Below are 26,815 nucleotides of genomic sequence, written 5' to 3'. Positions count from 1 at the left end.
ATGAGATTCAGGCCCTACCCCACAGATAGATTCTCCTTCCCTCATCTTCGTCCAGACTCCTCTGCTATTACCAAGAAATGCTCTTTCCTTCCCTTCTACCTCCTTTCGAAGCTCCCAGTATCCCTCGAAAATCTTGGATTTGGGGGAGGTGGAGTGGGTGGGGGGGGTAGGCAGAAAGACATTCATTTCTGTCTCCTGTTGCTATGAACCTCCTGCGAGGCAATGAAATACAGAGGCAGCTGTTTGAATTGAGAGGGGGAGGTAAAGTCAGAGGGAAAACACCCTGATATCATAATATTTAAAAAGGAGTTTGCCGCCTTTATTATTGAAGTATCGATTGCATAGTTCATACGCCAGTGAGTGTTTCTGTGGTTAAAGAAGGAGAAAGAGTTGGAAGAAGAAGAAAAGGAAAAGAAAGTGGAGGAGGAACAAGAGGAGAGAAAAGAGAGACACACTGGGGTCCAAGGATGTCGGTTCAAGTAAGAACACCGACACCATTCAGAATACTAGACTAGTTGATAGGCTTTAAGTTCCCTGCCATGCTGTACTTCTTAAGGCAGACTCTGGAAAGTACTGGAAAATCTCTGTTGAATTATTCAACACTTATAACGTTTTCATATTACATCAAGTCAGTTTCTCCACCATCTGGGTCAGTCGCTACTACTGGAATGCTTAGTTACCACCATATATTGATGGATTTCTAAAATAACACTTAGTGTTTTTGAATTTGCAACATTTTATTATTGGTTTGGCTTAATAAACACATGTCCCTCTCCTTCCTGTACACTATAAATAAAGTTCTGTGTAGCCTAGAATTTAATTCATCACTGTTCTCATAAGGGAAAATTGAAAATAAATTATGCATGGCTAATTAAGAGAAGTGAATACATTCTGATAAATCCATATGATAAAAAACTAAGCAACCATTAAAATTCACTGTGTAAAGGAATAGCTAAAATAAACTTTTATCTGTTATAACCCTTTTTTGTTATATTTATATATATTGTATATGTTTGGGCATATTCAAATGAAATATTTTCTGGACAGCTCAGTTATAAAGGATTTTCTTTCTTTCTGCTTATTTTTGATTTTGTAAGGGGCCCTATAAAATATGAACTGATGTTTAAAAAAATGAGGAAAACATTACATGCTATTGTGAAAATTGCCCAATACGTATAGAGAGGACTGGAGTTACCAGAAGCCATCCCAGCTCAGAGATGTTAGTCACAGTTGGGACAAGCTGAGTTCCTGTTTCAGTTTTGTTCTTGTTCAATAATGAGTGCACGATTTTGGCCAAGATAATTAACCTCTTTTTATTCTAAAAACCCGGGATAAAACAAAACAAAACAAACAAACAAAAAACAGGAGGGATACTACTTTCTACCTTGCATTTGAAGAATTGAATAAGGTGAAATATCAAATTTTTGTATATAACCCACCACCCACTAGGTCACTGATAAATATTGGTTTTCTGCTCTTCCTGGCTGTTCATGAGGGAGACCATACAGAACAGTAAAAATAGCAGAAGATCCCTAGTCAGGGAAACCTGGAATCAAATGAAAGCTTTGCAAATGTTTGATATACCTTAGCGCAAAGTCTCCAGTACCTCTGAGCTCCTGTTTCCTCATCTATAAAATGAGGGAGGCCTGGGGTTTATATAAGATGATGTATGTAACGAACCCAGAATCATACAGGACTGAACACAGAGCAAAGGGTCGATATCTCTCCCAGCCGCTAAAGAACTAACATTGAATGAACAATCGTAGAGTCCACTACAGAGACTGTGGGGATAAAGGGGCTCGTGGGTGTGGGAGGGTCCAGGAGAGATGGAGAGACTTTGTTGGAAAACAAAGCAGGCCAAGAATTGTGATGTTGAAAGTGACCTAGATAGTGTTGGAGCTTCCTAAGCTTCAGCAATGAACCTGTTCCACCTCATTACTCATTCCATGTACTTGCGAAGAATATGATCTACATATTTCAAAATAGATTTTTCACCTATAATTATCTATTCTTTGATTTATTTTAGTCACATTTAAATTCTGGTTAAGTTTTAAATAACTCCAAGGAATATTATAAGATTTTCATTTCAATTAAAAGGAGGCATAGGGCTTTTTAAAAAAATATGAAAAAAGAAGAGTTTTCAATCTTCATAGGCAGGGGGAAGACATTTTAGAAGGTGGAATACATCCCAAAGTAAATTTTCAACCCATATTCAGGAAGTATCGACCCAGGAAAGTCTTTATCTTCATCAGGTCTCTCGCTTAGGGGTAGAACAGGTAATGTTTCATCCAGAGCTACACAGTAACTGAATGCAAAAACTGAAAATTAGGCTGTCAGCATAAATTTCATGACATCATTGCACATGTCTATTTCTGTGTTTTCCTATTTCTCCCTTATCAGAGATATGTGAAATGCACATATATAGATACATATATGTGTGTATATGTGTATGTATAATTGATACTCATGTATCCTATATATACAAATTGTGTATGTGTGTGCATGGGTATAGAGAGTGTGCAAGGAACAGACAGGGAGGAAAAGAGAAACTTCTCTGAGAGATCGTTAGCCCCTATCCTAAATTAGCATAATGCTTGATAACGCTCTCTAAAATGGTTTAAGCCAATGTAGCTTTTAAGAATGTACATTTTATGCCCAGTCATATAATTATTCCCACGTTGAGCCCCTCTAAAACAATCTCTTCCTTTGTTTGACATATTTGCATAGAGTCCCTCTCTGTGGTTTCTCTCTGTTTCAGTCCTGGAAGCCCAGACTGTGAATAATAAAGTAGCTGAGGCTGTGCCTGGCTTGCAGAATTGCCAGTTGAGAAATTGTAATTTGTATTGATTAGTAAATTTACCCTCTTCAAAGGCGTATCAGAAAGCCCCACTGGAGTTAGAGTTTCTGCTGTATTAGTTCAAGGGCACTCTTGAGAGAAAGAATGTGTTTTCAGTAAGATTAAGTCCTCCCTCTCAAAGAAGAGGAAGAATATCCTACAGTGTTGCTTAAAATAGTCAGCACTCTCTCAACCAAAGACAAGATACGCCAGGCAGAGCTGGCTCACTTTTTTTTTTTTTTTTTTTTTTTAGGTACCAGAGCTGCAGTTTGCCTTTCTCTGGATCGCAACCTTGGAAGCAGTCCCCAAGTCCCAGGCTGGGAAACAGGAGAGTGGCCTGACCCCCTGGGAGGGTAGAGATGGCCTGACTGGAAGTTTCAAGAGGTGGGTATTGGTGCCCCTTCTGCTGTTTACTTAGAGCGATAAATGCACTGAACATTGGCAGGTTGTTGTTTTTTTTAAATTTTTATTTATTTATTTGACAGTCAGAGATCACAAGTAGGCAGAGAGGCAGGCAGAGAGAGAAGGGGAAGCAGGCTCCCCGCTGAGCAGAGAGCAGGACATGGGGCTTGATCCCAGGACCCTGAGATCATGACCTGAGCTGAAGGCAGAGGCTTAACCCACTGAGCCACCCAGGCCCCCTGGCAGGTTTTCCATATGTAAAAAGACAGGGATTTCTAGCACAGTATGGGAGGAGCACAGAATGGTCTAGGTACCTTTTCCCCCTGCAGGCTTTGCCCACATGATTTGCTTTGCTTGGAACATTGGGTGATTCCCTAGGAGTGGTCTCCAAACCAGCACCATTGACAGCACTTGATCCAGTGGGAATGTGTTCATTATGCAGATTCTCAAGTGCACCCCTTGAGAAGCTCTAGGAAGGGGGCTCAGGAAATCTGTTTCTGCCATTCCTCTAGCTGATTCGGATGCCTCTGAGATCTACTGCCTTGTGTTGCTCCGATTTATGCCTTGCTACAGAAAAGTTTCTCTGCCCTCTGCCACTAGATCAGGCTCCCCTGTCATGGACTGTGTCGCCACTTACCATTTACAGTTAAGTGTGTCAGTATTTAATTGCTCTGCAAGGCCAGGTGTGTGTCTGTTTTGGCTCATCATTGTACAATCATCCAGCAAAACCCGCCACACAATAGGCACGTAATAACCATTTGTCATTTTGACAAAGCTAATAACCTTCAGACACTGCTTAAACTTGCTGAGACTTAATTTACTTCTCTTTCAAATGGGTGCAATAAAACATACCTTGGAAAATGGTATGTTTCCTATACCATTTTCTATACCAAATAAGTAAACTAAGAGATTATAAGTTCAGATCTCAGTCAACAAACTCCGTGTCTTTAAGTGTGTTTGTGTGTGTGTGTGTATAAATTTTATATGCATAAAATATATACATATGTATTTAAAATGTTACTTAGTTTCTCACTGGAAACAGTTTTGCAACTGGGTGTCTTATTTAATCCTAGATTCCCTTGTGTTTCCTTCCCAGCCCTGGGGTGAACCTCAACTCCTATATTTTACAAAGTACCATAGTGATATAGGGTAAGTGTAGGGAGATATTTAATCCTCCAATTTTAGGATATAGAAAGACCTGCTGTGATGCTCCTATTCTCAACCCATTCTTATACCCCTTCAAAATCCAACTCTTTCTGCTATTTCCATGATTTATTTAGTTGGGGACTATTTTAATTGTCATCACTTTAGGGGGATGTTCTACTGGCTTCTAGTGAGTACAGGTCAGTGATGCTACAGTGGACAAGTCTGCCAAACATCCTACAGTGGACAAGTCTGCCAGCGCCATGAAGAGTTAACAGGTTCAAAATTTCAATAGTACCATGCCTCCCTAGAGGTACCCTGCACCACATGAGGCTATGTATCAAGTCATGTGAAATGTGGCACAAAGGAGGTGTTTGATAAATGAGTTTTTACTTTAAATCTTTGGTTCTTCCATCCCTGTTACCTTTGCAGCCTTGACCAACTGGAGGGACTTCAGCAGTTCTGTTCTGTCTCTAGCTTTAGCATGGAGGACCAGTGCTAGCCTCCAGCCACGCCCTAGTGAGCATGTTTTCTTGCCACACATCTGAGTTGTTCTTCCTGTCTTAAGAGCTTTACATTTTATTCTCTCCTTTGTCCTGATGGCATATTAATGTATTAGGCATCATTGAGTCCCTCTGGACTAGAGAAAAAGTGAAATTGAAGTTTGGCCTTGACTTCCATGTATTCACAATTACATGAGAGAAATATACTCCAAAGATACAGTGTGGTGGGTTTGGCTCAAGAACTAAGTACAACATGCTGAGGAAGCAGGAGAGAGGACCATGAATGCCAAGAGAACATCCACAGGGTTAGGACACAGCTGGCCTGAGCCACCAGGATGGAGAGAAAGAGAGGACACTGAGTTGCAACGAGTAGGAATTTTCAATGAGAAAAATTTGGGTTGGGATACGTCAGGCAAGGATATGAAGCAGCCAAGACCCAGAGTGATAAAGATGATTAGAGGTAGACAGGCAAGGCACAAAATGTGTGCATCTCAGTGCAACATAAAATCCAGAGCCTCGTGTTCAAAATGCAGGAAATGGATACTATGAAATGTATTGAAATGTAAGACTCGTGGGATGTTGGGTGGCTCAGTCAGTTAAGCATCTGCCTTTGGCTCAGATCATAATCCCAGGGTCCTGGGATTGGTCCCACATCAGGCTCCTTGCTCAGCAGGAAGCCTGCTTCTCCCTCTGCCTGCTTCTTCCCCTGCTTTGGTTGTGCTCTCTCTCTCCCTGACAAATAAATGATTAAAATCTTAAAATAATAATAATAATAATAATAAAATGCAAAATTCTTTCCTTTCTACTACAGTCTCTCCCTTGAACATTTTTGGTGATTTTGCTGTTGTTTATTATTACAGCAGCTGTGCTATATAGTCAAACAAGTAGAACTAAAGAGTTAGTAAGAAGAGTGAGGTGGTTTAGAATGTGTGGAATTGCACGGGTGTGAAGAAGAAAGTCAAAGGTTGGACATTTCAAAGTATCTGCCATTTGATAACCTCAGGTGGGAGTTTATAGAATGGGAAAAACTGAGTGGAGGAGAAAAAGTGAAACTGAATAAGGGAGTGGAGAAAGTACCAGGAGAAGAAAGTTCAGCTCGCCAGACGGTATTTTGAAAAAAAATGCTGTGGATTGGATTAAGTCTGCCAGTGACTAAAGTAGGCAGCCAATTTATTTTTTCCTTATAACATTAAATATTTTTAAGTGTAGAGAGTCACTGTTTAGTACTATCTGCTGATTACAAAACATGTATCACTTGATAAATCTGGTATTATAATTCTGCAGTTGTAAAATCAATTAAAAATTAGTTTGAACATGGAACAGAATTCTAAAACCTTATGTAAAAGTATTATTATTTTTCATATTCCCTGTCATTATCTAAGGATCTGCAGGAATATTTTTACACTGTAGAAACACTAGTATACACACTTCTCTCTTTTTTTCCCCAAATTAACATTATCTACAAATAGTTCCTGTCTCAAAGCATAGTCTTAATCTACATCATGTTTTATGGTTATATAATTACTCATAGAATACATGGATCCCGATTTTTTAAGCCTTTCCCCAATGGGATAACCAGGTTTGTTTTCTCAACCTTCCTCACTAGATATGTATATATCCACATATAAAATTTCAGGAAACTTTAATTTTTCACACATATAACTTTATCCTTCTTTTTGATATTTAAGCCCTCTTTTGCAGGATATTTTATTGGGAGGCGGCAAAGCAACTTACTATTCTTCTTATATAAAAATAAAACCGAACTTGCGTAAATTATTATTCACAGGATAAAAACATAACAAAACAAACAAATAAGAGAACAAACTCTAACCCAGCTAAGAACAAAGGCTAGGTTTAAATTACAGAGAGAACCCTGCCAGCTGATGACTAGTCTTTGACAACAATTGTATTAAGGAAAATCACCAATATCATCAGAAACATTTCTAAGAAAATAGTATGGTCCAAGGCCCTGAAGGTGTTTTCATTGTCTATTTTATAAAAGAAAGCTCCAGTTTTATAGAAATGAATTACTATAGAATTTGCATTGAATTATAGTTTTAACTGGAACTTCTATACCTGAATGCATGGCCATTTGATGGAACAATTGTCAGTTAGTGTAATTAGCCAGCTTAAGTTTAGTAAAGGACGTGGCCATGCCTCAAAGAAGACTGTTTCAGAGAGAAAGCAGAATGCATTCAAAGGAATGAAAACAAAAAGACCAGGCTTGATGCATGAAGGAGGTAAACAGTTTAGAAAAATATCAATATTACTTGTTTGCACAATTATTCGCTGGAACACTATCTTGGAGTACAAGGTCGTATTTAAGTGGCAATAATACCTCTGAAATAGTTCATTTAACAAAAAGAAGCAGTATTACTGAGTCCAAGGTAGCTATCAAAACTTGTTTCACTACTTCAGAATGCAGTATTGAGAGGGAAAGCTTTAAAGTGAATGCCCATTTATCCAGTTCAAATGAAAATCCTGTTTTTCCAAGTTGAGATTTTTGAATTGGGCTCTTATCAGTGCCATAAATTTCATCAGTGGCAATTCTTTCTGAAGTACTGAGCTATTCAAGATTTGGACATGGAGGATTCGCCTCTTAATGGTGAATGTACATCTGCATTTCATTGCAAAGATGAAATGTCACCGAGTTATGCTATGCAGAAGGTGGGTGTATTCATTCATTTATTTATTTATTTCTGGTTATGGATATTTACAAAATGAAGAAGATAAAGATTATTGCTGATGCATTTTGGGGATAGGAAATTTCAGATACATTCAAGAAAAGAACATATATATTTCATGCTTGGAGAAGAACTTGCAAAATGCAAGGATTTTATATTGTTTTCTTTATGCTCTATCCCTTTTTTGTGCTTCAAAAAACAATGGAAAAGCAGTAATGTGAAAGTGGTGGTCTTAACACTTAGAATTTTTCCACTTAATAAAAAAATGCTAGAAACTTTTAAGCATGAAGAAGGAGGAAGGGAGAGATTATTCCAAGCTCATATATATTGTTAAGTTTCTACCTAAGTTTTTCATCTGCTGTTCTGAGGTTTGGCCATGATCCTAAGAACACTCAAATAATTATTAAATAGATAACGTTTATTATCCAAACATTTACATAATTATAATTGTATTTCTCCTTAGGAAAAAAGAAAGATCAAGTTGGGTCAGCTTATTAAATCAGACATGCTCTTTCTATTCACCTGTCTGCTGGCAACTCCAAAGCGAGAAAATAGGGTATTTTTCTCCCTAAAAGAGCTGGCCCTTAGCAGAAGTTTATTTTTCTTTTTCATAGTTTATTGAGATATAACTGACATATAACATTGTGTGAGTTTAAGGTGTACAACAAGTTGATCTGATAACATGTATATTGCAAAATAACTACCAGCATAGTGTTTGATAGCATGGCCATCACATAATTACCATTTCTTATTTCTGATAAGAATATTTAAGATCTGCTGTGTTCACACCTTCCAAGTAGAGCATACTAATACTATAGTATTAACTATAATCACCATGCTGTACATTCAATCCTCAGAACTTAATTGTCTTATAACTAGAAGTTTGTACTTATTTAAAAATTTTTAAATTTTTTATTATTTTATGCTAGGCACCATATAATACGTCATTAGTTTTTTGATGTAGTGTTCCAAGATTCATTGTTTATTTATAACACCTAGTGCTCCATGCAATCTTAACACCCATCACTGGGTTCACCCATACCCTCACTCCTCTCCTGTCTAAAACCCTCAGCCTGTACCCTTTGACCACCATCTCCCCATTTCTCCCACTTCTCAGCCACTGGTAATCACCTTTCTACTCTCTATTCCTATGAGTTTGACTCTTTCATTCTACCTGTTAGTGATAACGTGTAGTATTTGTTTTCTCTGTAAGCAGACTTTTTTTTTTTTTCCCCCTTGCCCATGATAGGAAAGGATATCTCTGCTTGGAACTGAAAGGCTTCTGAGGAAGCTCTGTGTTTCCAATGATATCACTGAGACAATGACATGAACAAATCCACAATCTTGTGCAAAGATGCTGTTCTTGGCCTTACTGTAGTCATAGTGCTTTTACTTATTCATTCTGTAATCTTGATAATAAGATAAAATTTCATTGGGATTGCAGTTATGTTTACTAAGATATTAAAAGCAATAAGTGTTCATTGATTGAAACATAGAATTTTACCTTTTTATGACTATTAATATATATTATATATCATGTTAAAATATAGAGACAGATATTTTGGTATATATATATATGTATGTGTATATGGTGGTATACATATATATACATATGATTTTCTGTAGGTATATATGATTCTCTGCATATATATATATATATATATATCACAGTATACATATATATGATGGTATATATAGATATGAATCTGTGTGTGTGTGTGTGTGTGTGTGTGTGTGTGTGTGTGAATGATTCTCAGTTCTAATAGCTTCTGCCTTAGTCTATTTTATTTGGGGAAAGACATGAACTTTGGTTGACATTGGGTCCTAAGCCACTACCCAGGATCAGAAATCCCACCACATAATCTAGGCCCCTTACCTATGAGCTATATCAGTTAGCTTCTACTGCCTAATAAATTGCCTCAAGCCTACAGGCTTAAAATAATAAATACTTATTTAGCTCACAATTCTGTGAGTCAGTGAATTGCACTGGGATTAATTGAATTATTAGTTTTGTTCACTTGTGCATTTTGGTCAGTTGGTGAGTCAGTATGGAAATGAGGCTGGATATACAAAAATGAATAGAATAAAACATGGGACGTCTACTTAACCCAGCCTTCGGTTACATCAAGAAAGACCTCTTTAAGGAATTGCCAATTAGACTGAATTCTGAAAAAGTAAAAACAAGTTTATAGGGAAAATAAGTGGAAATGGGCTACACAAAATATTTGAGGCAGGGAGAACAGCAGTCGGAAAGAAGAGAAACAAGAAAGAGCATGGTACATCTTAAAAAATTGAAAGTATTATGTTTCCTCAATTTTATAACATCATCAGCGCATCATCCATTCCATGTTAGATATTTTGGGGAGGGTGTTACTCTAGAATCTATGGTAAACACCCCGATTTTCAGAAATTATAAAATGTGAAGCAAAGAGCCATTTATACGTCAGAAAATGAAATATTTCAGTAGAGGGGGTTGCTTGGGAATGAAGAATAGTAAGGGGTGAGGATAGAGTCGTCAACAGGGACCCCATCAATACACTTACATCCCAGAGCAATGGGATGATAAGAAGGTAGTGGCTGGCTTCAAGGAGAGGGCTGTGTTCAAATATGAGTCAAAGAAACATTACACACTACTACTCACTATCTATGTAAAGATCTGATTGACCAGGGCAGTCCTGGAGTTGGAGCAAGCGGTTTAACACCCTGTGATAATAATGTTGACTAGAGGTATTGGTTCCCTGGATGAAGGTGGAAGAAGTGACATGGAGGAAAATAGATAGATTAAAGGGCTATTTAGAAAGTAAAATGAAAAGATTTGAAAATTGATTAAACTTGAGAATGCTTTATTATCAATTCTTCAACCATTGTTATCTTACTCGTATTCTCAGTTTTGGGATTTTATCCTAAAGCCAGTATCATTTTATTTCTCAAATCCTTCCACTTTGAAACACACACACACACACATGTTCACACACACTCTAGAGAAGCATGTTTGACCAAAGCAAATCTCTCACTCCCCTTTCCCTTAGTCTTGGGCATCGCTTCAGCTATCTTTCTGCACCTGGTCCTCAACCGGTCTGCCAATCTCAGATGAGTTACTGTGATTGATGTGAACTTCGGGCAGAAGGCAAAAGGAATAGAGGGGTCTTATCTACTACTTTCTTCTGGGGGGGGCACTCTTTTTGGAGGATCACTCCTTGTTGGCTTGGAGAGTCAACTTGTCCAAATACATAAGACATATAGATAATGGCGGAGAGGAGCGGGAAGATGTCAACTGGAAATAAGCAGCAGACAACATTTCGCAATGATGGAAATACCCTAAACTGCACTGTGGTGATGATTGTAAATTCTAGAAATTCACTAAAAAGCATAGAATTTTTAATACTTGCAATGGGTGAATTTTATGGTATGCAATTATACCTTAGCAAGACTTTTTTTTTTTAAAGACCACAGTAGCTTGTTGCTGTTTAAGTTCTAGATATTTCCATAAACCTAGTTTTAATGCTTACCTAGAATATGTACTGTATTTTCTATCACTTTGTCTATTTTGGGCTAACTAAGCCAGTGACTTCAAAACTAACACACTTTTTAAGAGATTTATGTGATAAGAGACTTTTTGTCCAAGGAGTTTGGGGTAGACAAGAACACCACTAACAAGGGAATATGAATCATATACTTACCATGGATGAGACTCTCTTCTAGGTGCTGATTATTTAGAAATGAACAAAACAGACCATTGTTGGTCCAATTAAAATTGCACCTTATAGATTTATTGATTCATTTTTGACATTTATAAAATATCTGTAGAAAGTTTGGACCTAGGTTGCCATGTGTACTATTAAAATTGCTATCACCTCTCAACATCCCATTAAAAATTCAAGAGCCAAGAGGTTTTTTTAGTGGTGGGATGTGGGAGAATTAATCTCTCTACCACAAATGAAATTTTACTTTTAATCTTTTTCATTCTCAGTGTGTATTTGTGTGTGTGTGTGTGTGTGTGTGTGGTGCTCAGGTAGAAAAGTAAGAAGCAAGTCATTTTGTGACTAAAAAATTATTACGCATGGGATTATCTTCTGTAAAAGCATCTTCAACCTGGTGGACAATAGATACCTGTAGCTGGAGTGAATAAAAGTAAAGAGATCTAGATTTTAAATATAACTGAAATGTTAAAAGGTTACATCCTTCCCCAGGTATATTCCCTGATCAAAAATACTTTGCCACACATATGTAAAGTTTCCCTGTGTTTTACCCGCTTACCAGGGGGGCCATATGTTGGAGGAAAGTTCAGATACAGGAAAGAGAGATGGGTTGAGAGAGAGTCAAATCCTCACCTAAGAAGCAAGAAAATAAAAGATCATGCAGTTTAAGAAACTTTGGGAGGTTTTAGAGGATATAGAATAGGTTTCTCAAAAGCAGCACCATGGCCATTTGGGGTCAGATAATTTTATTTTCTTCTGAGGGACCGTACCGTGCATTGTAAGAGGTTTAACAACATCCCCAGTCTTTACTGATTTGGTATCAGTAGCACCTCCCCCCAGCTGTAACGATCAAAAATGTCCTTGAATATAGCCAAACGTCCTCTGAGGGTCAACATCACCTCTCTTTGTCCACTCTCCCTACCCTGCACCTGTACCAAATTAGTGGTGTACCGTGAATGGTGTTATCAGGTCATAAAGTAACTGTGTGTCCAGGTTTGCCTGAAAAAGACCTGGCTTATTCCTGTGATCCTGACATAGTTATTAATAATGCCTGTTTCCCTTTCAAAATTGCCTCTTTGTGGCATAAAGTACATGAACAGTCTAATAATAGAGTACCTTCCCTTAATCTGCACTGTAGTTTTATGGAACAATAGAGAGGTTTTTATAGGTGTTATAGGTTCTCAGTGATTGGAGAGATTGGCTTTTCCATAGCCCCGCCCCCATTTTTCCACCCCAATAAGGTCAAGTAGCAGTTGTCTTTTTCAGCTCCAGGTTAAGAGTGTTAGCTTTGGTTTGCCCACATTCTAAAAATCTCAACATGCCTTTCTCTTAGTGTCAGGCCCTGCTGTTTGGCTATCACGGTGGAATTGTTCTGTGTATACAAATGTACATTAAATACATTGAGTCTTTTATTCTTTAGAGAGTTGAGCTGTCATAAAAGCTCCTTTTGGGGACCCCAGAAGACCTGGGCAATATGTCCATTTTCAGGGATCAGCCAGTGCCCCTAAACACTCTTGAAGACCAACATAGTGGTTATTAAAGTGAAGGCAGTAGGAGAGGCAAGACCAAGAATTAGGAAAAAAGAACTGGTCTAGGAGAAAAAAGAACTGGTCAGTCATAAAAGCAAGACAATGACAAAAGGTCCTGATTCCAGACATCAGCTACTAGACCCATCCATCAGCTTGGCTGGACAAATTAGGAATAAAATGTCACTGTCCTCGAGTTTTTCTGGCAAAGAACCCTCGGCCAGGAGAGCAGTTGCTAATCCATTCAGATATTTTATCATCCTTCATCCCTCTATTGAAGACCTTTCCGTTACTTTGTTTTCATTATAAAATTAAAACAGACAATTCCCAGCGCCATATTTCTCTGTCATTTGCTTTCCTGCTCAGCAGCAGAAAAATAAAGATAAATTGGAAGAAAATACAAGAAAGTGAGAATGTGTCTAAGAAGGCTGTGATTTGTCTTCAGTGTGAGCTATGTTGCGTGTGATTTATCAGGATATAATTTTATAAGAAGGAAAATGCACCCATTGAATGAGACTGGGTGGAAATGCAGCCACATTTTGCAATCTGTCCATCTACATGATCCAGCCCATGGCTGTGGGTGGTTTTTTCCACGTGTTTGTTAGAGTGGTATCACTGAAGAATATTTGCTTATTCCTAGAAATATGTCATTCTTCTGATACTGTTGTTTTCCACTGATGAGAAAAATTCTGTCTTTTCAGTCTCCGGTACATTGTGGAATATCCCAACTTAGATCTTGCATAAGACCAATTCTTTATTTTATAGAAGAAATCCAGCTAGAGAGGCTTAAATTCACGCAGCTAATTAGTAGTACACTTCAGACTAGAAATCAGATATTTCTATACCCATTTATAGGCCCTTTCCGGTGACGAAAATTGTTTCTAGTAAGATAATTTTGGAGGCCTGGAATTATAAAGACATCGTGATGGACACATCTCAGTTTGCGTAGGACTTACAAGCCTTCATACCAAAAGTCCCATCTCCCAGGAAATCCCTCAGTCCCAGGAAAATCTGGACAGTTGCTTAGCCTATGACACGCACTTATTTTATGCTCTTTCTGTCTTTTTCATCTCACTGTCGCATAACAATTGCAGGCTAGAAGACTGAGATTTTCTTAAGCTGTATAGTGTTTGCTTTTTTTATTTTTTTTCTTCCATACCCTGTGCTGCAAAGGGCTGATTTTATTGCCATGGTGCACATGAGAGGCTCTTGCCTTGGGCTCCTACTTTAGAGGAGAACACTCTCCTCTCCTTTGACCATGCCCCAGTCCATGGGGGAGAGGAGTCTTAAGCCCCCACGATGTAGCTTTCTAGATGGCATTCCAGCCCTCAGGGACCCAAGAGGTGATGTGAACCCTTCTGGGGTCATGTATAGGCCTCTGTATGCACATCAGTTTCAGGGTGGCCAAGAACAGCTGTTTGCAGGAGCCTGGGAAGGAAGATGTGGAAGGAATTCCAATACGTGAGTTGAGCTGCCTGTAGGTCTGTGTGCACATCTCCCCGTGATGTAGGAAGGAGCCGGGTGAAAACAGAGGGAGGTAAAGCCTGGACTTGGAGCCAGCTCCGCCTTCCCCTTATCCCGAGTTCCTGCCCTGATTTCCAAGGCTTCTGAGAATTCTAAATTTAAAGCCTGCCTTCTAGATTATCATGAAGGGGCATTTGTCAAGAATAGGAGGCTTGCACACATTTTATCTCACAGTTGGTTAGCTTGATTTATAATTTTAAAGTATTTATCCATATGGTGTTTGGGTTTGCATTTGTACTATTGTCCCAGCTCTGCAACTCTTAAGGGGGAGAGCTTGACTGCCGCCTTCCCTCAGGTCACAATTGTTCCTGACATCACCTCTAGATGTATTTAGAAATTTTGGCTCTCTGAATAGCATAACAGTCAAATAAACTTATGGTACATGAGTACTTGCAATGCCTACTTTATTTGTCAAGTTTACAGGGTCCATTTTGTAGTCTTCTGGACCCTGCCACTATTACCCTGGCTTACCAGTAGCTCCAAGCAACTGCAGCCAGAGGGAGACTTGGTCTGCTGTCTGGAATCTCCTTTGTAAAAGCAAATAAAGAGTCTCGTCCTAGGCTAGATAAAGATAGGACTTGTAACCTTGGGATGGACACAGCAGAATCCGTTGAACTACATTTCCCTGGGAAGACTGATTTTTTTTTTTTCAGCATAGTTCAAGTGCAAAAAAGATATTTTATGGTTTATGTTACACACATAGTTTCTCACACACATACTCTCACCTTTCAACTGTACACATTGCTGTGTCAGTAAATTACCGGGCTATTTTAACACAGAAGCCAAATCTCATAAATTCAGATAGAAGCATTAAAAAAAAAAAAAATCTAACAAGTAGCCATTCTTCCCTGAGCATGTGTAATGTACCAACTTTGTGCTAAATAGACTACAACCATTGTCACTGTTAATTCTTACAACAACCAGATGACTGTGTGGTTCGATTATACAAATGGAAATATAACTAAAACAAACAAACAAACAAAACCCAAAACTCTGTGACATTTGTGGGCAATGAGCATCAGTGTGCATTTTCGTTTTTACTTTTGTAATTTAAACATATGTAATTCAATGTAACACATTTTTATAATTGAAACATAAGCTTCCTATTTGTATCCTCATTATACAAATGAGGAAACAGAGAGGGAGGCAAGCTATAAGGGACTCTTAGCTCTAGGGAACAAAGTGAGGGCTGCTGGAGGGGACGAGGTGGGCGATAGCGTAATTGGGTGACGGGTGACGGGCATTAAGGAAGTCATGTGATGCAATGAGCATTGGATGTTATATGCAACTGATGAATCACCACATTCTATCCCTGAAACTAATAATGTACTCTGTGTTAGCGGAATTGAATTTAAATAAAAAGTTTAAAAAATAATAAAATAAGATGAGAACCTGGAGTAGGGGCAAAACCTGAGGTTTTAGCATGTGTCTCTTGTCCAAGTTGCCCTCTGTCAAACCATTAGTCAGTTCATCCAGGACATATCTACTGCAAACATTTCCTGTGTTGTGGCCTGTACTAGGTCTCCCCAATGTGTTGGGTAAATGGACAACAAAACAATTATTTATGAAACTTACTATCATCTGGAAGACTTAGGATTTGGGGCAAAATTAAAAGAGAGGCATTAAACTCCGATCTAGTTAAAACAAATACCTTCAAATATTTTCAGGCAGAGTCAAAGCTGGAGCTAAGTCTAAAAGAAGAAACAGGTATTATCTTAGACTGACGGAAGGAGGACAAATTTGTCTAACAAAGGGAACAGCATTCGCAAAGTCATGGAAGTGTAAAAGTTTCTGGGAACCTGTAGAGAATGACAGTTACTTTCCTGTGGCCAGCTATGGTGGAGGGGGGTAGGGGTGGGGAGGGCAGTGGTGTGCTGTAAAGGAGGAACAGGTAAAACCAGAACATTTTTTAAAACACTAAGAACACTAACAAAAATGTCTGTGATCTAGAAAATACCAGTGGATTTTGCCTTTCTAAGTTAAATAAATAAAGCACCACTGCAAGAAGAAATCTTCTTTTATAATTCTAATAATAATAATAACAATATTATTATTATTATTATTTTATTATTCAGTGTTCCAAGATTGATTGTTTATGCACCACACCCAGGGCTCCATGCAATCCATGCCCTCCTTAATACCCACCACCTTGTACTCCAACCTCCCACCCCCCTCTTCCATAACCCTCAGTTTGTTTCTCAGAGTCCATAGTCTGTCTGCTTCGTCTCCCCCTCCAATTTCCCCCAGTTCACTTTTCCTTTCCTTCTTTTAATGTCCTCTATGTTATCCCTTATGTTCTACAAATAAGAGAAACCATATGATAATTGACTTTCTCTGCTTGACTTATTTCACTCAGCATAATCTCTTCCAGTCCCATCCATGTTGATATAAAAGTTGGGTATTCATCCTTTCTGATGGAGGCATAGTACTCCATTGTGTATATGGACCACATCTTCTTTATCCATTTTTCTGTTGAAGAGCATCTTGACTTGCAAAAGGAAATCTTGAAACCTTACCATTCTCTATAATATCCTAAAGATGGAGAAATGAAACCCTGGATATAGTTAAGTGACTTGCATCACTGAGAGCTAAAACTTAGTAGAGTGATATTCTTCTGAATCCTCAATCCCAAGGCTCAGGGCACTAATAACCACCCTGGAGACCCTTGTTTTATCTTACTTTAACTAACCAAACAATTTCAAGTCTAATTGCAGGCTGGGTTTTAGTGAACACATTTTTGTAGAGGATCAAATGAATGTGGGTAGACTGGAATGAAGGCAATTATCTATTTGCAAAAAATATTTATAAGCACCTCATTTTCGGTGGTTATCTCATTTTTAATGTAAAATACGACTATAATGATAAATATTATTTGCATCTAGAGTGTGTTTTTTGAAAAGTAATCAAACGGTTATGTTAAAACCCAAGACCTTCAGATTTCCTCCCCTCCCCGGTATCTCTGCCCACATTATATATCTGCCATCCCAACTATTCTGGTCCTATTTCTAGGACCAACCCTAACCTTATATGGAAGGGATTCAGTTTCAACATTTGAGATTGGCATCTCAATTTAAATAAACAGGCTTTTATCTTATTCTCTAAATCCAAACCCTGATTTCCGTTCTGATAAATGGGCCCTCATACTATTATGTAGCTCTGTCCTTCCCTTTCAGGTCCCCTTTTAAGATGTATTCAGCTCTAAACCCCAGCCCATAATTGAACTCCACTTCTTTTTCTATAGATACTGTTGGTCCAGTCGTCTTGGATTGGCTCATGGATGAGCCCTTTCCTTCCCGAGGCGTAACAAAACTTTGACATACTGAGTTATCATCTACTGTTTCTTCCCAGCAAATACTGAGACGTATTCATCTGGATGGACAGGGATTAATTCTGGCACCTTTTGATTAGTGTATTTTTAAAAAAAGATTTTATTTATTTATTTGAAAGAGAGAGAGAGAGGGAGAGGGAGGGAAGGAAAGAGAGAGTTCACAGAAGGAGAGGGAGAAGTAGGCTCCCCACTGAGCAGGGAGCCCGATGTGAACTCAATCCCAGGACCCTGAGATCATAATCTGAGCTGAAGGCAGACACTTAACCGACTGAGCCACCCAGGCACCCCTTCAATTAGTATCTTTGAAAAAAAAAAAATCTATTTCACATAGTAAGTTAACTGCTACTGCTTGTGCTGCCTGTATTAAAACAGGTAGCACACTTCCTATAATATAGGACATGATAACCTTTTGTTAAGGAGGGAAATATGCAATAGTAGAGACTAAGGGAGAGATCAGGAGATTGTGTGGTGAGACTCCTTCAGGAAGAAGTTAGGGTTCCAGATTTTGGTGAAGTAGCCAGCTATTTAGGGAAAAAAAGCATCTATCCAAAGAGCACAGAGGGATCACTGATCTAGAGGAAGGTTCTGTTAGCCAGGTGATTTGGAAAACCTTTTGGACTCCCTTTATTCTTAAGATGGGGCTTCTGAATCTATCCAGCTCTCACTCTTCATAAGAACCTGTTGTCAAAGAAACCTGAAAGCCTCACTCTGGGAAGATGTCCTAACCCACAGGAAATATTTAAAGATCTATAATTGTCAGGAATAACAGATGGAAACATAATATAGTGGAAAGGTTAGGATCAGATATTGTTTTATTTAGAAAGAGCCTCTGAGCTGTTTCTAATTATAGATAAAACAAGACAGTATACAGAGAGATCATTCAGCTGGAAGTCAGGAGTCCTGTGTCCCAGTCATATCTCTCCATGCATCTGATTCTAGAAGGTGCCCTTGACTATAACAGCCGAGCTTTCTGCCCTCAGCATGTTCAGCTATATCTGTTGGTGGGAATTAAGTGCTTTAATTTTTTTTACAATCTCATTCACCTGAGAATTCTATAATATGAGGGTATATGAACATTCTTATAAACACGATAAGTCAACAGTGAAAGTCACAGACAAGGAAAATATAACTAAAACAAACAAACAAATAAAGCCCAAAACTCTATGACATTTGTGGGCAATGAGCATCAGTATGCATTTTAGTTTTTATTTTTGTAATTTAAACATATGTAATTCAATGCAACACATTTTTGTAATTGAAACATAACAGTTTCCTAACTGGATGCCTTATTTCCATTCTCATCCTCCTGTAGTCTTTTATCTGCACAACAGCTGGCATGTTCTTCCTAAAGCCTAAGTAAGATCATTATATTCTCTTTTTTAATCTCCTCCCCATGAAGCCCTCTTGCTTTTAAGACAATAGCCAAGCATCTTATGGTGGCCTCTACGACTATCTCTGGAAACAAAGCCCTGCTACCCATCCTGACTTCAGTGCCTGCAACTTGTTGCTTCTTCAGAAAGTTTAACTACAAGAGCATTCTCTCAACCACTTGGCTACCCCAAAGTCATTCCTTATTTAGGATTGTTACACATGCTTGTTTTTCTGCCTGAGCTGCTTCCTCTGGTTCATCCACATCATTCAGGTCTCAGCTCCACATCTTTGCAAAGAAACTTCCTCCAACCCAGCTAATGGACTGCCCATTGTTGTGTTCTACTTACCTTGATCCCCTCTCCCCCCACCACAAAACATCCACTTTTAGCTCATTGGATATTTTTGGCTTGATGATTACTGTCTTCTCTCATCAGAATGTGAGCCCCATGCTGACACAGACTTTATCATGTTTACTGAGGTATCTTTAGTGTTCAGAGTAGCTCTACACATGGTTGTCCTTCACAGATTGTTCATTAAATGAATGGATATGCCCATGGAAGGAAATTAAACTCTAACAATTCAGCACAGATCCTATGTGTGCTATTTATAGAAGCCATAATTAAATATCCTATATCACTATCATCAATGCAGTTTTATTCTACTCTAATTACATATTCATGAGGCTCTTTAGGTACAAAAGAGGTAATGTTAGTGACACTGTTTACATACTGGACATCAGAATTTATAATAGTAATTCCAAGCTATATAGTTCTTCATCAGCAGAAAAAGGCATCAAACAGAAGAAAATTCTATAAAACGCTGTGTTAGCAAGTGCAAAGATATTTCTTGTCTCTTTTTAAAAATTCTTCCCTTTCAGGGTGCCTGAGTGGCACAATCAGTTAAGCATCTGACTCTGTTTTGGCTCGGGTCATGATCTCAGGGTCACAAGGTCACATGCTCCATTCCCAGCATAAAGTCTGCCTGGGATTTTCTCTTCCTTTCCCTCTGCCCCTTCTGCTTGTGTTTTCTCTTTCTAAAACAAATAAATCTTTAATTAAAAATATAATAATTCTCTTTTTTTTTCTATTTCATAAATCAGATATTTGATTTCATGCTATCCTTTTCTTGTATATTCAATATTCACAATGGCCAGTAATACCTCAATGAGCTCATTTAAATATTTGGGATCTTTGGGGCACCTGGGTGGCTCAGTGGGTTAAGCTGCTGCTTTCATCTCATGTCATGATCCCAGAGTTCTGGGATCGAGTCCCGCATCGGGCTCTCTGCTCAGCAGGGAGCCTGCTTCCTCCTCTCTCTCTCTGCCTGCCTCTCTGCCTACATGTAATCTCTCTCTGTCAAATAAATAAATAAAATCTTAAAAAAAATAAATAAATACACAAATAAATAAATAAATATTTGGGATCTTAGAAGATAAGAGGGGAAAAAACCATTGTTAGAGCAGATATTATAAAGAAAAAAAATCAGGTTCCAGAGAGATAAGGTGGGGAATAAAATAAATACATAGCAAATAAATACATAGCATAGCTACTGTGGTAGAACGAGAGACAGCTCCATATCCTGAATGAATGTATAATTCCCCCAAAACAGACATACTTTTTAGGGACTTTCTTCACACCTTAATGGTGATGGTGTTACACGTACCTCTACAAGAGAGAAATCCATCAAGGTAGAGGGACGTATATAACCACTTTACATAATCTAAAAGTACAACCAGTATATTTTTAGAGTGTTCCTGTGCCATAAGCAGCATCAGCATCACTGCCTGACTGTCCCCGGGCCACGTAGCACATGACAGTCACCCCTATTAAATAGGCTTTGAGTCAGGCACAGTTAAGTCTTCCATACACAGAATGCTCGCCCTTGCTGCCACAGTGAGGCTGGTCTCATGTAATTTAATTTGCAAGGATGGAATTTTTTCCCAGTATGAAAATGTTATGTGCTCAGTCCAAAAATTTGAGAATTTCAAAAATGCATAGAAAAAAAAAATAAAACCTCAGGTATAAAGATACTACCCGTACATTGTTCTATTTTGGTACATGCCTTTCTAGCACTGTTACATGTGTATAGATATATGTGAAGATTTTTATCATATATATGCATATATACATGTATATATATGTTTGTGTATATACAGTCAAATATACAATATGTTCTGTCATATGTACACATTAATATGTGTATATAATACATAAATGTCATCTATTTATATACACATATTTTTATATGATATTATCATATTGTACAAACTCTGTTGTAGCTAATCTGACTTATTTTTACTCAGTGTACATTTCCTATGTATCTGTTCCTCAACAACATAAATTTAATGATTGCTTATTATTCCACTATATATATATATATATATATATGTTGTCTTTTTTGACTACTTTTGATTGCTTCAAAATATTATAAGTGTTTGATATTTTCAAAATCCTATTAGCACATATAGAATAAAAGATAGAAGTCCATTTTCATTGAACCATCAGTAAAGGGGTTGTTGAGCTCATAGTGATCACTTTTTATCAGTCATTATGCCAGAAACTACTGGTATATCATTTAATCTTCAAACATATATGTAGAACAGAGAATGTTATTCCCATTTTGCAGCCAAGAAAACTGATGATGTTTTACAATCAAAAAAATATAAATATACACATACTCTCATACAAGCACACCCAAACATTATATACACCCATATGCATATACTGAACAAGAAAGGGAACACAAGCAAGAGAAGTGGCAGAGGGAGAGGTAGGCTTCCTGCTGAGCAGGGAGCCTGATGCAGGGTTTGATGCCAGGACCCTGGGATCATGACCGGAGCTGAAGGCAGACGCCCAACAGCTGAGCCACCCAGATACCTCTGAATGGGAAGTTCTCCTAAATTTTGTCATATTGCTTTTAAGAGTTAATAAAGAAGGTCAGGAAAGATTTTTCAGTCTGTTGTAGTCACGGTAGTTTTGTAATTCTTTAGGAGATGCAGAACCATAGACTCTCAAAACTATCTAGGTAGGATACTCAGTTTTTTTCTAACTTGGCTCTATTGTTTTATAGATAAGAAACTTGGACTCAAATACTCATGTTTATATCAGTTTCAGCACCTGACTGAATTCAGGCTGTGTTATAACATCCTTTGTTTCTTGATTCATTCGCTCAGTGATTATCTATTTAGCACCTACTGTGGACTGAACTGAGAAAGGCCCAGACACATAAGTAGACCAAATTTTCAAGAACTTGTCATCTCTGAGACCAAGGTAGACTCTTTTCTGCACCAAGTCTGTATCAGGGTATCATCTCCATAGGAGGGTCATTTGGTTCCATTCTTCCAACTTCCCCTTCCCTTATTCTATGTTCCCTTATCCCACCTCCTCAGAGTTGACTGACTCTGTGGGTTACTATACCTGTGCAATAGACATTGATAGATTTCCTCCATTGTCAGTGTGTGATTCTAGGGTGGAGATATTATTACATCCTTCTTTCTTGGCTAGAAAGTGGATATTAATTGTGATCCAGGAAGAGTTTCTGTTCATATTAATCAATTCTTCCAAATCCCAAGCATGACTCAGTAGCATCAGGCAAATCAGACTGTGGTAAGTGCTGAAATAGAGATTATATTGACTATATAACAAGTTACCCCCACATTTAGTGGCTTATACCTATAAACATTTATTATGTCATGGTTTCAGCAAAGTAGGAATCCAAGCATGCCTTAGCTGACTCCTCTTACTCAGGGGCCCTCATAAACCTGGTATAAAGGTATTGTCTTGGGGCTGTGATCGCATCAAACCTTAATTGAGGAGGATCCACTCCCATGATCACTCACCTGTTTGTGGCTTTTGACTCTAGACTCAAGGGACTCACATCCTCTCAGGCTGATGGTTGAAGACATCAGTTCTTTCCCATGTTGCTTTCTTCACTGGACTACTCATAATATAGCAGTTTGCACCCCAGAGTTAGGGGTCTGACAGAGTAAGTTGACTAGCAAGATGTAAATCACAAAATTTTTGTAACCTAATCTCAGATGTGACATTCTACCACTTCTACTATATGCTGTTCATTTGAAGCAAGTCATTGACCTCAGCACACTTTCAAGGGCAGGGGATAACACAAGAGCAAAAATACCAAGAAATGGGGATCACTGGGATCCATTTAAGAATTTGCCTTGCACGAAAATAAATCGAAGAGAAGACTAGTGAATGCTGACTGTCCTCATTATCCACCCCCCCAGGTGAATTCTACCAAACATTCATTCATTCATTCATTTTAATTAATTAGTTGATTAATTAATTTTTATTTCAAGTTATTTAAATTCTAGTTAGTTAACATATATGGTAAAATTGGTTTCAGGTGTAGAATTTAGTGATTTCTTAGTTACATATAACACACAGGGCTCATCACAAGTGCTCTTCTTAATACTCATCACCCATTTAGCTCATCTCCCACCCACCTCCCTCCATCAACCCTCAGCTTATTCTCTATACTTGAATCTCTTGTACTTTGTTTCTCTCTTTTGCCTTCCCCTATGTTCATCTTTTATTTCTTAAATTCCACACATGAATGAAATCATGTGGAATTCGTCTTTCTCTGACTTATTTTGTTTAGCTCCATCCATGTCATTGCAAATGGCAGGATCTCATTCTTTTTGATGGCTGAGTAATATTCCATATTGTGTGCATGTGTGTGATTTCATTCTTTTTGATGGCTGAGTAATATTCCATAGTGTGTGTGTGAGCACGCGTGTGTGTGTACCACTTCTTCTTTATCCATTCATCAGTCAGTGGACATCTGGGCCCTTTCCATAATTTGACTCTTATTGATAATGCTGCTATAAAGATTGGGGAGCATATGCCCCATCAAAACAGTATTTTGGTATACTTTGGGTGAATACCTAGTAATGCGGTGGCTGGGTCATAGGACAGTTCTAATTTTAACTTTTGAGGAACCTCCATAGTGTTTTCCAGAGTAGCCATACCAGTTTGCATTTCCACCAACAGTGTAAGAGGGGTCCCCTCTCTCTGCATCCTCACCAACACCTGCTGTTTCCTGAGTTGTTAATTTTAGCCATTCTGACAGCTATGAAGTGCCCCTCATTAAAAAGTAAATAGTATTTGAACCGGACTTGCAAAATATACCTTAAAGTGAAGGGGGTTTTCACAGGAAAATGAACGGGAGAGAAAGAGTAACAGCTTGAATAAAGGCACAGAAGATTCAAAGTTCTGGGACTTATTCATTCAAGTGACATTACAGAGAGACTACCACATGCCAGAGTAATAATAGTCTGGTAGGGCTAGAGCATAGGACAAATCATATGTCTTATCTGACTCTCTGCAGAAAGACCATTAACCCAGTGTTCTTACTGCTGCTAAATGATGCTACATCATTTTTCTAGACTAGTAACTGTATGTCAAACTTCATTACAGAATCCTGGAAATAGAGAGCCTTATAAAAAGTCATGTAGCTTATCTCGGTTTATGGAAAAAGAATAGACTTCAATATCTGAAACACCTGAATCCATTTGGGCCACTTATCAGCCCTTTGCCCACGTCATTTAACCTTACTAAATCCAAGTGTCCATAGCTATAAAATGGAGCAATTATAATTATATCAAACTACTGTTGGAAGGATTAAAGGAGATAACATTTGTGAAAACACATAGTTCAATACCTGGTGTATAATAGATGTTCAATAAGCATTGACTGGCTTGCCTTGCTTTTTTCTGTACTCCTTGCCTTTCTTTTTTTTTTTTTTTTCCCATTTAGAAACTCTCTAAGTTATTGAAAAAAAAAATGATTACCAGGTTTTTAAAAAGCTTGCTAGGAAAGTCAGCCATTTTTACATCATTCCAAAGCTTTGAAATCGTTCCTATCCTGGAAGCAAAGGTTTCAGGACTTTAAAATTAGGACAAACTTAACCCCACTTTAATTCTATTATTCTTAGTTAATATATTTGCACCTAAGACACACTCATTGATGCTTCTTTAATTGAGTTATTTTTCATCTTGTAGCCAAAAGTAATATAAATCGTTTGAAAGGTAAAACTAACACCACTAATTGTACAAAATCTAGAGAACTATAATAAGTACTAAGCAAACAGATGGTTAGTTTAAATGACTTAAGAATCTCTATGTTTTTATCTTAAGAAAGACATTTAATACCTGGGCTAATTATAGATACGGCACTGCCTGACACATTGTAATTTATGCTTCTATTCTGATTTCTTCTTTATTTAAAGAAATTAGGTTCCTTTGCATGAGGTGTTCCATGCATCCGAGGCTGTTATACAAACTAAGGCTAAGCTTAATTCCAATATTTAAAAATGCTTTCAGCAATAATGCTAACTTTAACCTGAACCTTGCTTAGGGGAAAAAAAAATGATATTGCTGCTTGAGCTCATTAGCAATATAAGAGAGAAAACAAGATATAGCAGGAGGTAGATCCATATTTTCCTTGGTAAATCCCAATACTGCATAAAGAACATACCTTCTCACCCAACATATTTGAGTATATGACTTGAAAGTTAAATTAAGGAATCTTTTGTAATGCTATATCAATCCAACTTCTGGTAAGAGTCGGTAATTTGTTACAGATTGTGATTCTTTCTGCCATTATCCAAATATAGAAATTATGTGACATCATCTACCTAAGCATTATAGATTTGACTTGCTTTCTGTCTTAATCTGATACATACAGTAAAAATTTAGTAGTCAAGGTAGGGCCATTAAATAGTTTTGATTTTTTGTAGCAACCCTAAAACTCTTTGTAGTTTTGCTGAAGAGTTAATTTGAATTATGTGTTCTGTAAGGGTGATGCACAGAAAAATTAAATAATGAACAAATCCATTGGAATATTTAGCATGCAGACCTCAAATGTGGCTTTGATCTACTTAATATCACTTTCCAAGTTTTTCCAGTCAAGTGGTCAAAAAAATATTTGAGGAAAAAATATGACATAATTGGAAGTTGAAAGGCAGTTAAGAAGAGATGTGTACACAGAAGAGACATATAATTTCAATGGAAATATGTATCTTCGAATAAACCAATAATCTTCATAACATTTCCTATGATATGAATTTGAGAATATTTGAAGCATCTCTGGTTATATTTAAAATATTAAATGTTACCTGAATAATTGAACAGTCCATAGATTCCCCATGTATAAAGATTGTCTTCTTTTTCTTCTATGGTCAATAAGTTTAACTAAAAAGCAAGGGATATCCATACAAACCCCGATTTTTGTGCATCTTGAGAAATCTTTTGTTCCTTAAGGGGAGTATATGTGTTTGAGAAATCCAAGAAAGGGATGCTAAGATAGAGTCACATTACTTCAAAAAAGGGGAGGGGGGTATATATCAGAAGGAAATACTTCTGAAGGAAAATGGGGGGAGCAGGAAGAGGCAGGAGAGCCTTCAGACCACAGAGTGGATCTGACATCTATGAAAGAAGTGAATGGAAGAAGGAGCTTAGGTCAGCAACTGCGGTGGCACTGTGAGATCCTTGCTGTCAGGCTACTGGAGAGCTCCAGAAGGTAGACTTCCCATCAGCAAGAACCATGTTGGGGTGGGACGTCTGGGTGGCTCAGTTGGTTAAAGCAGCTGCCTTCGGCTCAGGTCATGATCCCAGCGTCCTGGGATCGAGTCCCACATCGGGCTCCTTGCTCAGTAGGGAGCCTTCTTCTCCCTCTGCCTCTGCCTGCCATTCTGTCTTCCTGTGCTCGTTCTCTCCCCCCCTCTCTCTCTGATAAATAAATAAAATCTTTAAAAAAAAAAAAAAAAACATGTTGGGCAGGA

At 37.9% G+C, this 26,815-nt stretch overlaps 1 protein-coding gene across 4 annotated transcripts in view; it reads left to right on the top strand.

The window, feature by feature from the left end:
- Window positions 1-3,093: 3,093 nt before the first annotated feature.
- LOC132008414 (leucine-rich repeat-containing protein 4C) overlaps window positions 3,094-26,815 on the top strand; it is a 436,841-nt gene continuing 413,119 nt past the window's right edge. For all 4 annotated transcript variants that reach the window (XR_009401633.1, XR_009401632.1, XM_059386960.1 and 1 more), the window contains exon 1: window positions 3,094-3,220. The gene's annotated coding sequence lies outside the window, so the exon portion shown is untranslated. The remainder of the gene's footprint in view (window positions 3,221-26,815) is intronic.

Source organism: Mustela nigripes, unplaced genomic scaffold (genome assembly GCF_022355385.1).
Source record: "Mustela nigripes isolate SB6536 unplaced genomic scaffold, MUSNIG.SB6536 HiC_scaffold_148, whole genome shotgun sequence".
Taxonomy (NCBI): domain Eukaryota; kingdom Metazoa; phylum Chordata; class Mammalia; order Carnivora; family Mustelidae; genus Mustela; species Mustela nigripes.
This window is presented reverse-complemented; position numbering and strand designations above follow the sequence as displayed.